This window comes from Xyrauchen texanus, chromosome 38, assembly GCF_025860055.1.
Source record: "Xyrauchen texanus isolate HMW12.3.18 chromosome 38, RBS_HiC_50CHRs, whole genome shotgun sequence".
Taxonomy (NCBI): domain Eukaryota; kingdom Metazoa; phylum Chordata; class Actinopteri; order Cypriniformes; family Catostomidae; genus Xyrauchen; species Xyrauchen texanus.
Genome location: NC_068313.1, coordinates 36,315,731 through 36,325,730, shown reverse-complemented (window position 1 = coordinate 36,325,730; position 10,000 = coordinate 36,315,731). Strand labels below are relative to the sequence as shown.

The window sequence follows — 10,000 nt, the reverse complement described above, 5'->3', positions numbered from 1 at the left end:
ATCACTGAGTGTGTGTGTATTAATGATGTTAGTGATCACTGAGAGTGTGTGTGTGTTAATTATGTTAGTGATCACTGAGTGTGTGTGTGTGTGTGTGTGTTAATGATGTTAGTGATCACTGAGAGTGTGTGTGTGTGTGTTAATGATGTTAGTGATCACTGAGAGTGTGTGTGTGTGTTAATGATGTTAGTGATCACTGAGAGTGTGTGTGTGTGTGTTAATGATATTAGTGATCACTGAGAGTGTGTGTGTGTGTGTTAATGATGTTAGTGATCACTGAGTGTGTGTGTTAATGATGTTAGTGATCACTGAGAGTGTGTGTGTTAATGATGTTAGTGATCACTGAGTGTGTGTGTTAATGATGTTAGTGATCACTGAGAGTGTGTGTGTTAATGATGTTAGTGATCACTGAGAGTGTGTGTGTGTGTTAATGATGTTAGTGATCACTGAGAGTGTGTGTGTTAATGATGTTAGTGATCACTGAGTGTGTGTGTGTGTGTGTGTTAATGATGTTAGTGATCACTGAGAGTGTGTGTGTGTGTGTGTTAATGATGTTAGTGATCACTGAGAGTGTGTGTGTGTGTTAATGATGTTAGTGATCACTGAGAGTGTGTGTGTGTGTGTGTGTTAATGATGTTAGTGATCACTGAGAGTGTGTGTGTGTGTGTGTGTTAATGATGTTAGTGATCACTGAGAGTGTGTGTGTGTCTGTGTGTTAATGATGTTAGTGATCACTGAGTGTGTGTGTGTTAATGATGTTAGTGATCACTGAGAGAGTGTGTGTGTTAATGATGTTAGTGATCACTGAGAGAGTGTGTGTGTTAATGATGTTAGTGATCACTGAGAGTGTGTGTGTTAATGATGTTAGTGATCACTGAGAGTGTGTGTGTTAATGATGTTAGTGATCACTGAGAGTGTGTGTGTTAATGATGTTAGTGATCACTGAGAGTGTGTGTGTTAATGATGTTAGTGATCACTGAGAGTGTGTGTGTGTGTGTGTTAATGATGTTAGTGATCACTGAGAGAGTGTGTGTGTGTGTTAATGATGTTAGTGATCACTGAGAGTGTGTGTGTTAATGATGTTAGTGATCACTGAGTGTGTGTGTGTGTTAATGATGTTAGTGATCACTGAGAGTGTGTGTGTGTGTTAATGATGTTAGTGATCACTGAGAGTGTGTGTGTGTTAATGATGTTAGTGATCACTGAGAGTGTGTGTGTTAATGATGTTAGTGATCACTGAGAGTGTGTGTGTGTGTGTGTGTGTGTGTGTGTTAATGATGTTAGTGATCACTGAGTGTGTGTGTGTGTGTTAATGATGTTAGAGATCACTGAGTGTGTGTGTGTGTGTGTGTGTGTTAATGATGTTAGTGATCACTGAGAGTGTGTGTGTGTGTTAATGATGTTAGTGATCACTGAGTGTGTGTGTGTTAATGATGTTAGTGATCACTGAGAGTGTGTGTGTGTTTGTTAATGATGTTAGTGATCACTGAGAGTGTGTGTGTGTGTGTTAATGATGTTAGTGATCACTGAGTGTGTGTGTGTGTGTTAATGATGTTAGTGATCACTGAGAGTGTGTGTGTGTGTGTTAATTATGTTAGTGATCACTGAGAGTGTGTGTGTTAATGATGTTAGTGATCACTGAGAGTGTGTGTGTGTGTTAATGATGTTAGTGATCACTGAGAGTGTGTGTGTTAATGATGTTAGTGATCACTGAGAGTGTGTGTGTTAATGATGTTAGTGATCACTGAGAGTGTGTGTGTTAATGATGTTAGTGATCACTGAGTGTGTGTGTTAATGATGTTAGTGATCACTGAGAGTGTGTGTTAATGATGTTAGTGATCACTGAGAGTGTGTGTGTGTGTTAATGATGTTAGTGATCACTGAGAGTGTGTGTGTTAATGATGTTAGTGATCACTGAGTGTGTGTGTGTGTGTGTTAATGATGTTAGTGATCACTGAGATGTGTGTGTGTGTGTGTTAATGATGTTAGTGATCACTGAGAGTGTGTGTGTGTGTTAATGATGTTAGTGATCACTGAGAGTGTGTGTGTGTGTGTGTTAATGATGTTAGTGATCACTGAGAGTGTGTGTGTGTGTGTGTGTGTTAATGATGTTAGTGATCACTGAGAGTGTGTGTGTGTCTGTGTGTTAATGATGTTAGTGATCACTGAGTGTGTGTGTGTTAATGATGTTAGTGATCACTGAGAGTGTGTGTGTGTGTTAATGATGTTAGAGATCACTGAGTGTGTGTGTGTGTGTGTGTGTGTTAATGATGTTAGTGATCACTGAGAGTGTGTGTGTGTGTTAATGATGTTAGTGATCACTGAGTGTGTGTGTGTTAATGATGTTAGTGATCACTGAGAGTGTGTGTGTGTGTGTTAATGATGTTAGTGATCACTGAGTGTGTGTGTGTGTGTTAATGATGTTAGTGATCACTGAGAGTGTGTGTGTTAATGATGTTAGTGATCACTGAGAGTGTGTGTGTGTGTTAATGATGTTAGTGATCACTGAGTGTGTGTGTGTGTGTGTGTGTGTTAATGATGTTAGTGATCACTGAGAGTGTGTGTGTGTGTTAATGATGTTAGTGATCACTGAGGTGATGTGTGTGTGTGTGTGTTAATGATGTTAGTGATCACTGAGAGTGTGTGTGTGTGTTAATGATGTTAGTGATCACTGAGTGTGTGTGTGTTAATGATGTTAGTGATCACTGAGAGTGTGTGTGTGTTTGTTAATGATGTTAGTGATCACTGAGTGTGTGTGTGTGTGTGTGTTAATGATGTTAGTGATCACTGAGTGTGTGTGTGTGTGTTAATGATGTTAGTGATCACTGAGAGTGTGTGTGTGTGTGTGTTAATGATGTTAGTGATCACTGAGAGTGTGTGTGTTAATGATGTTAGTGATCACTGAGTGTGTGTGTGTGTTAATGATGTTAGTGATCACTGAGAGTGTGTGTGTGTTAATTATGTTAGTGATCACTGAGAGTGTGTGTGTTAATGATGTTAGTGATCACTGAGAGTGTGTGTGTTAATGATGTTAGTGATCACTGAGAGTGTGTGTGTTAATGATGTTAGTGATCACTGAGGTGGTGTGTGTGTTAATGATGTTAGTGATCACTGAGATGTGTGTGTTAATGATGTTAGTGATCACTGAGAGTGTGTGTGTGTGTTAATGATGTTAGTGATCACTGAGAGTGTGTGTGTTAATGATGTTAGTGATCACTGAGTGTGTGTGTGTGTGTGTGTGTTAATGATGTTAGTGATCACTGAGAGTGTGTGTGTGTGTGTGTTAATGATGTTAGTGATCACTGAGAGTGTGTGTGTGTGTTAATGATGTTAGTGATCACTGAGAGTGTGTGTGTGTGTGTGTGTTAATGATGTTAGTGATCACTGAGAGTGTGTGTGTGTGTGTGTGTTAATGATGTTAGTGATCACTGAGAGTGTGTGTGTGTCTGTGTGTTAATGATGTTAGTGATCACTGAGTGTGTGTGTGTTAATGATGTTAGTGATCACTGAGAGTGTGTGTGTTAATGATGTTAGTGATCACTGAGAGAGTGTGTGTGTTAATGATGTTAGTGATCACTGAGAGTGTGTGTGTTAATGATGTTAGTGATCACTGAGAGTGTGTGTGTTAATGATGTTAGTGATCACTGAGAGTGTGTGTGTTAATGATGTTAGTGATCACTGAGAGTGTGTGTGTGTGTGTTAATGATGTTAGTGATCACTGAGAGAGTGTGTGTGTGTGTTAATGATGTTAGTGATCACTGAGAGTGTGTGTGTTAATGATGTTAGTGATCACTGAGTGTGTGTGTGTGTTAATGATGTTAGTGATCACTGAGAGTGTGTGTGTTAATGATGTTAGTGATCACTGAGAGTGTGTGTGTGTGTTAATGATGTTAGTGATCACTGAGAGTGTGTGTGTTAATGATGTTAGTGATCACTGAGAGTGTGTGTGTGTGTGTGTAATGATGTTAGTGATCACTGAGTGTGTGTGTATTAATGATGTTAGTGATCACTGAGAGTGTGTGTGTGTTAATTATGTTAGTGATCACTGAGTGTGTGTGTGTGTGTGTGTTAATGATGTTAGTGATCACTGAGAGTGTGTGTGTGTGTTAATGATGTTAGTGATCACTGAGAGTGTGTGTGTGTGTTAATGATGTTAGTGATCACTGAGAGTGTGTGTGTGTGTGTTAATGATGTTAGTGATCACTGAGAGTGTGTGTGTGTGTGTTAATGATGTTAGTGATCACTGAGAGTGTGTGTGTTAATGATGTTAGTGATCACTGAGAGTGTGTGTGTTAATGATGTTAGTGATCACTGAGAGTGTGTGTGTTGAATGATGTTAGTGATCACTGAGAGTGTGTGTGTTAATGATGTTAGTGATCACTGAGAGTGTGTGTGTGTGTTAATGATGTTAGTGATCACTGAGAGTGTGTGTGTTAATGATGTTAGTGATCACTGAGAGTGTGTGTGTGTGTGTGTAATGATGTTAGTGATCACTGAGAGTGTGTGTGTGTGTGTAATGATGTTAGTGATCACTGAGTGTGTGTGTGTGTTAATGATGCTAGTGATCACTGAGATGTGTGTGTGTGTGTGTTAATGATGTTAGTGATCACTGAGAGTGTGTGTGTGTGTGTTAATGATGTTAGTGATCACTGAGAGTGTGTGTGTTGTGTGTTAATGATGTTAGTGATCACTGAGTGTGTGTGTGTGTTAATGATGTTAGTGATCACCGAGAGTGTGTGTGTGTGTTAATGATGTTAGTGATCACTGAGAGTGTGTGTGTTAATGATGTTAGTGATCACTGAGAGTGTGTGTGTTAATGATGTTAGTGATCACTGAGAGTGTGTGTGTTAATGATGTTAGTGATCACTGAGAGTGTGTGTGTGTGTGTAATGATGTTAGTGATCACTGAGAGTGTGTGTGTGTGTTAATGATGTTAGTGATCACTGAGAGTGTGTGTGTTAATGATGTTAGTGATCACTGAGTGTGTGTGTGTGTTAATGATGTTAGTGATCACTGAGAGTGTGTGTGTGTGTGTTAATGATGTTAGTGATCACTGAGAGTGTGTGTGTGTTAATGATGTTAGTGATCACTGAGAGTGTGTGTGTTAATGATGTTAGTGATCACTGAGAGTGTGTGTGTGTGTGTGTGTGTAATGATGTTAGTGATCACTGAGTGTGTGTGTGTGTGTTAATGATGTTAGAGATCACTGAGGTGTGTGTGTGTGTGTGTGTGTTAATGATGTTAGTGATCACTGAGAGTGTGTGTGTGTGTGTGAATGATGTTAGTGATCACTGAGAGTGTGTGTGTGTTAATGATGTTAGTGATCACTGAGAGTGTGTGTGTGTTTGTTAATGATGTTAGTGATCACTGAGAGTGTGTGTGTGTGTGTTAATGATGTTAGTGATCACTGAGTGTGTGTGTGTGTTAATGATGTTAGTGATCACTGAGAGTGTGTGTGTTAATGATGTTAGTGATCACTGAGAGTGTGTGTGTTAATGATGTTAGTGATCACTGAGAGTGTGTGTGTGTGTGTTAATGATGTTAGTGATCACTGAGAGTGTGTGTGTTAATGATGTTAGTGATCACTGAGAGTGTGTGTGTGTTAATGATGTTAGTGATCACTGAGAGTGTGTGTGTTAATGATGTTAGTGATCACTGAGAGTGTGTGTGTTAATGATGTTAGTGATCACTGAGTGTGTGTGTGTTAATGATGTTAGTGATCACTGAGAGTGTGTGTTAATGATGTTAGTGATCACTGAGAGTGTGTGTGTGTGTTAATGATGTTAGTGATCACTGAGAGTGTGTGTGTTAATGATGTTAGTGATCACTGAGTGTGTGTGTGTGTGTGTGTTAATGATGTTAGTGATCACTGAGAGTGTGTGTGTGTGTGTGTTAATGATGTTAGTGATCACTGAGAGTGTGTGTGTGTGTTAATGATGTTAGTGATCACTGAGAGTGTGTGTGTGTGTGTTAATGATGTTAGTGATCACTGAGAGAGTGTGTGTGTGTGTTAATGATGTTAGTGATCACTGAGAGTGTGTGTGTTAATGATGTTAGTGATCACTGAGTGTGTGTGTGTGTTAATGATGTTAGTGATCACTGAGAGTGTGTGTGTGTGTGTTAATGATGTTAGTGATCACTGAGAGTGTGTGTGTGTTAATGATGTTAGTGATCACTGAGAGTGTGTGTGTGTGTGTGTGTGTGTGTGTGTTAATGATGTTAGTGATCACTGAGTGTGTGTGTGTGTGTTAATGATGTTAGTGATCACTGAGTGTGTGTGTGTGTGTGTGTGTGTTAATGATGTTAGTGATCACTGAGAGTGTGTGTGTGTGTTAATGATGTTAGTGATCACTGAGTGTGTGTGTGTTAATGATGTTAGTGATCACTGAGAGTGTGTGTGTGTTTGTTAATGATGTTAGTGATCACTGAGAGTGTGTGTGTGTGTGTTAATGATGTTAGTGATCACTGAGTGTGTGTGTGTGTTAATGATGTTAGTGATCACTGAGAGTGTGTGTGTGTGTGTTAATTATGTTAGTGATCACTGAGAGTGTGTGTGTTAATGATGTTAGTGATCACTGAGAGTGTGTGTGTTAATGATGTTAGTGATCACTGAGAGTGTGTGTGTGTGTGTTAATGATGTTAGTGATCACTGAGAGTGTGTGTGTTAATGATGTTAGTGATCACTGAGAGTGTGTGTGTTAATGATGTTAGTGATCACTGAGAGTGTGTGTGTTAATGATGTTAGTGATCACTGAGAGTGTGTGTGTTAATGATGTTAGTGATCACTGAGTGTGTGTGTTAATGATGTTAGTGATCACTGAGAGTGTGTGTGTGTGTTAATGATGTTAGTGATCACTGAGAGTGTGTGTGTGTTAATGATGTTAGTGATCACTGAGAGTGTGTGTGTGTGTTAATGATGTTAGTGATCACTGAGAGTGTGTGTGTGTGTGTGTTAATGATGTTAGTGATCACTGAGAGTGTGTGTGTGTGTTAAATGATGTTAGTGATCACTGAGAGTGTGTGTGTGTTAATGATGTTAGTGATCACTGAGAGTGTGTGTGTTAATGATGTTAGTGATCACTGAGAGTGTGTGTGTGTGTGTGTTAATGATGTTAGTGATCACTGAGTGTGTGTGTTAATGATGTTAGTGATCACTGAGTGTGTGTGTGTGTGTGTTAATGATGTTAGTGATCACTGAGAGTGTGTGTGTGTTAATGATATTAGTGATCACTGAGTGTGTGTGTGTTAATGATGTTAGTGATCACTGAGAGTGTGTGTGTGTTTGTTAATGATGTTAGTGATCACTGAGTGTGTGTGTGTGTTTGTTAATGATGTTAGTGATCACTGAGTGTGTGTGTGTGTGTGTGTGTGTGTTAATGATGTTAGTGATCACTGAGAGTGTGTGTGTTAATGATGTTAGTGATCACTGAGAGTGTGTGTGTGTGTGTGTGTGTGTGTTAATGACGTTAGTGATCACTGAGTGTGTGTGTGTGTGTTAATGATGTTAGTGATCACTGAGTGTGTGTGTGTGTGTGTGTTAATGATGTTAGTGATCACTGAGAGTGTGTGTGTGTTAATGATGTTAGTGATCACTGAGAATGTGTGTGTTAATGATGTTAGTGATCACTGAGAGTGTGTGTGTGTTTGTTAATGATGTTAGTGATCACTGAGTGTGTGTGTGTGTTTGTTAATGATGTTAGTGATCACTGAGTGTGTGTGTGTGTGTGTTAATGATGTTAGTGATCACTGAGAGTGTGTGTGTGTGTGTTAATGATGTTAGTGATCACTGAGTGTGTGTGTGTGTGTGTGTGTTAATGATGTTAGTGATCACTGAGAGTGTGTGTGTGTGTGTTAATGATGTTAGTGATCACTGAGAGTGTGTGTGTGTTAATGATGTTAGTGATCACTGAGAGTGTGTGTGTTAATGATGTTAGTGATCACTGAGAGTGTGTGTGTGTGTGTGTGTTAATGATGTTAGTGATCACTGAGAGTGTGCGTGTTAATGATGTTAGTGATCACTGAGAGTGTGTGTGTTAATGATGTTAGTGATCACTGAGAGTGTGTGTGTTAATGATGTTAGTGATCACTGAGTGTGTGTGTGTGTGTGTGTGTTAATGATGTTAGTAATCACTGAGAGTGTGTGTGTGTGTTAATGATGTTAGTGATCACTGAGAGTGTGTGTGTGTTAATGATGTTAGTGATCACTGAGTGTGTGTGTGTGTTAATGATGTTAGTGATCACTGAGAGTGTGTGTGTGTTAATGATGTTAGTGATCACTGAGTGTGTGTGTGTGTTAATGATGTTAGTGATCACTGAGAGTGTGTGTGTTAATGATGTTAGTGATCACTGAGAGTGTGTGTGTGTGTGTGTGTTAATGATGTTAGTGATCACTGAGTGTGTGTGTGTGTGTAATGATGTTAGTGATCACTGAGATGTGTGTGTGTGTTAATGATGTTAGTGATCACTGAGTGTGTGTGTGTGTGTGTGTTAATGATGTTAGTGATCACTGAGAGTGTGTGTGTGTGTGTTAATGATGTTAGTGATCACTGAGAGTGTGTGTGTGTGTTAATGATGTTAGTGATCACTGAGAGTGTGTGTGTGTGTGTTAATGATGTTAGTGATCACTGAGAGTGTGTGTGTGTGTGTTAATGATGTTAGTGATCACTGAGAGTGTGTGTGTGTTAATGATGTTAGTGATCACTGAGAGTGTGTGTGTGTTAATGATGTTAGTGATCACTGAGTGTGTGTGTGTTAATGATGTTAGTGATCACTGAGTGTGTGTGTGTGTGTTAATGATGTTAGTGATCACTGAGAGTGTGTGTGTGTTAATGATGTTAGTGATCACTGAGATGTGTGTGTGTGTGTGTTAATGATGTTAGTGATCACTGAGAGTGTGTGTGTGTGTGTGTTAATGATGTTAGTGATCACTGAGTGTGTGTGTGTGTGTTAATGATGTTAGTGATCACTGAGTGTGTGTGTGTGTGTGTTAATGATGTTAGTGATCACTGAGAGTGTGTGTGTGTGTGTGTTAATGATGTTAGTGATCACTGAGAGTGTGTGTGTGTGTGTGTTAATGATGTTAGTGATCACTGAGAGTGTGTGTGTGTGTGTTAATGATGTTAGTGATCACTGAGAGTGTGTGTGTTAATGATGTTAGTGATCACTGAGAGTGTGTGTGTGTTAATGATGTTAGTGATCACTGAGAGTGTGTGTGTGTTAATGATGTTAGTGATCACTGAGAGTGTGTGTGTTAATGATGTTAGTGATCACTGAGAGTGTGTGTGTTAATGATGTTAGTGATCACTGAGATGTGTGTGTGTTAATGATGTTAGTGATCACTGAGATGTGTGTGTGTGTGTTAATGATGTTAGTGATCACTAGAGAGTGTGTGTGTGTTAATGATGTTAGTGATCACTGAGAGTGTGTGTGTTAATGATGTTAGTGATCACTGAGTGTGTGTGTGTGTGTTAATGATGTTAGTGATCACTGAGAGTGTGTGTGTGTGTTAATGATGTTAGTGATCACTGAGAGTGTGTGTGTGTTAATGATGTTAGTGATCACTGAGAGTGTGTGTGTGTGTTAATGATGTTAGTGATCACTGAGAGTGTGTGTGTGTGTGTGTGTGTTAATGATGTTAGTGATCACTGAGTGTGTGTGTGTGTGTTAATGATGTTAGTGATCACTGAGTGTGTGTGTGTGTGTTAATGATGTTAGTGATCACTGAGAGTGTGTGTGTGTGTTAATGATGTTAGTGATCACTGAGTGTGTGTGTGTGTTAATGATGTTAGTGATCACTGAGAGTGTGTGTGTGTGTGTTAATGATGTTAGTGATCACTGAGAGTGTGTGTGTGTGTTAATGATGTTAGTGATCACTGAGAGTGTGTGTGTGTTAATGATGTTAGTGATCACTGAGAGTGTGTGTGTGTGTGTTAATGATGTTAGTGATCACTGAGAGTGTGTGTGTGTTAATGATGTTAGTGATCACTGAGAGTGTGTGTGT

The 10,000-nt window shown here is 39.3% G+C and overlaps 1 protein-coding gene and 1 long non-coding RNA gene across 51 annotated transcripts in view; one reads left to right on the top strand and one right to left on the bottom strand.

Moving 5' to 3' along the window:
- The window catches only part of LOC127632132 (protein NLRC5-like), a 377,053-nt gene that overhangs the window by 229,420 nt on the left and 137,633 nt on the right, over positions 1–10,000 (bottom strand). The gene's annotated exons all lie outside the window — the stretch shown is intronic.
- LOC127632157 (uncharacterized) overlaps positions 1–10,000 on the top strand; it is a 15,878-nt gene that overhangs the window by 666 nt on the left and 5,212 nt on the right. The window contains exons 1-3 of the long non-coding RNA XR_007969055.1: positions 1–1,961; positions 2,291–3,080; positions 5,955–7,111. The exon at positions 1–1,961 is cut by the window's left edge and continues 666 nt beyond it. This is a non-coding gene — a long non-coding RNA (uncharacterized LOC127632157). The remainder of the gene's footprint in view (positions 1,962–2,290; positions 3,081–5,954; positions 7,112–10,000) is intronic.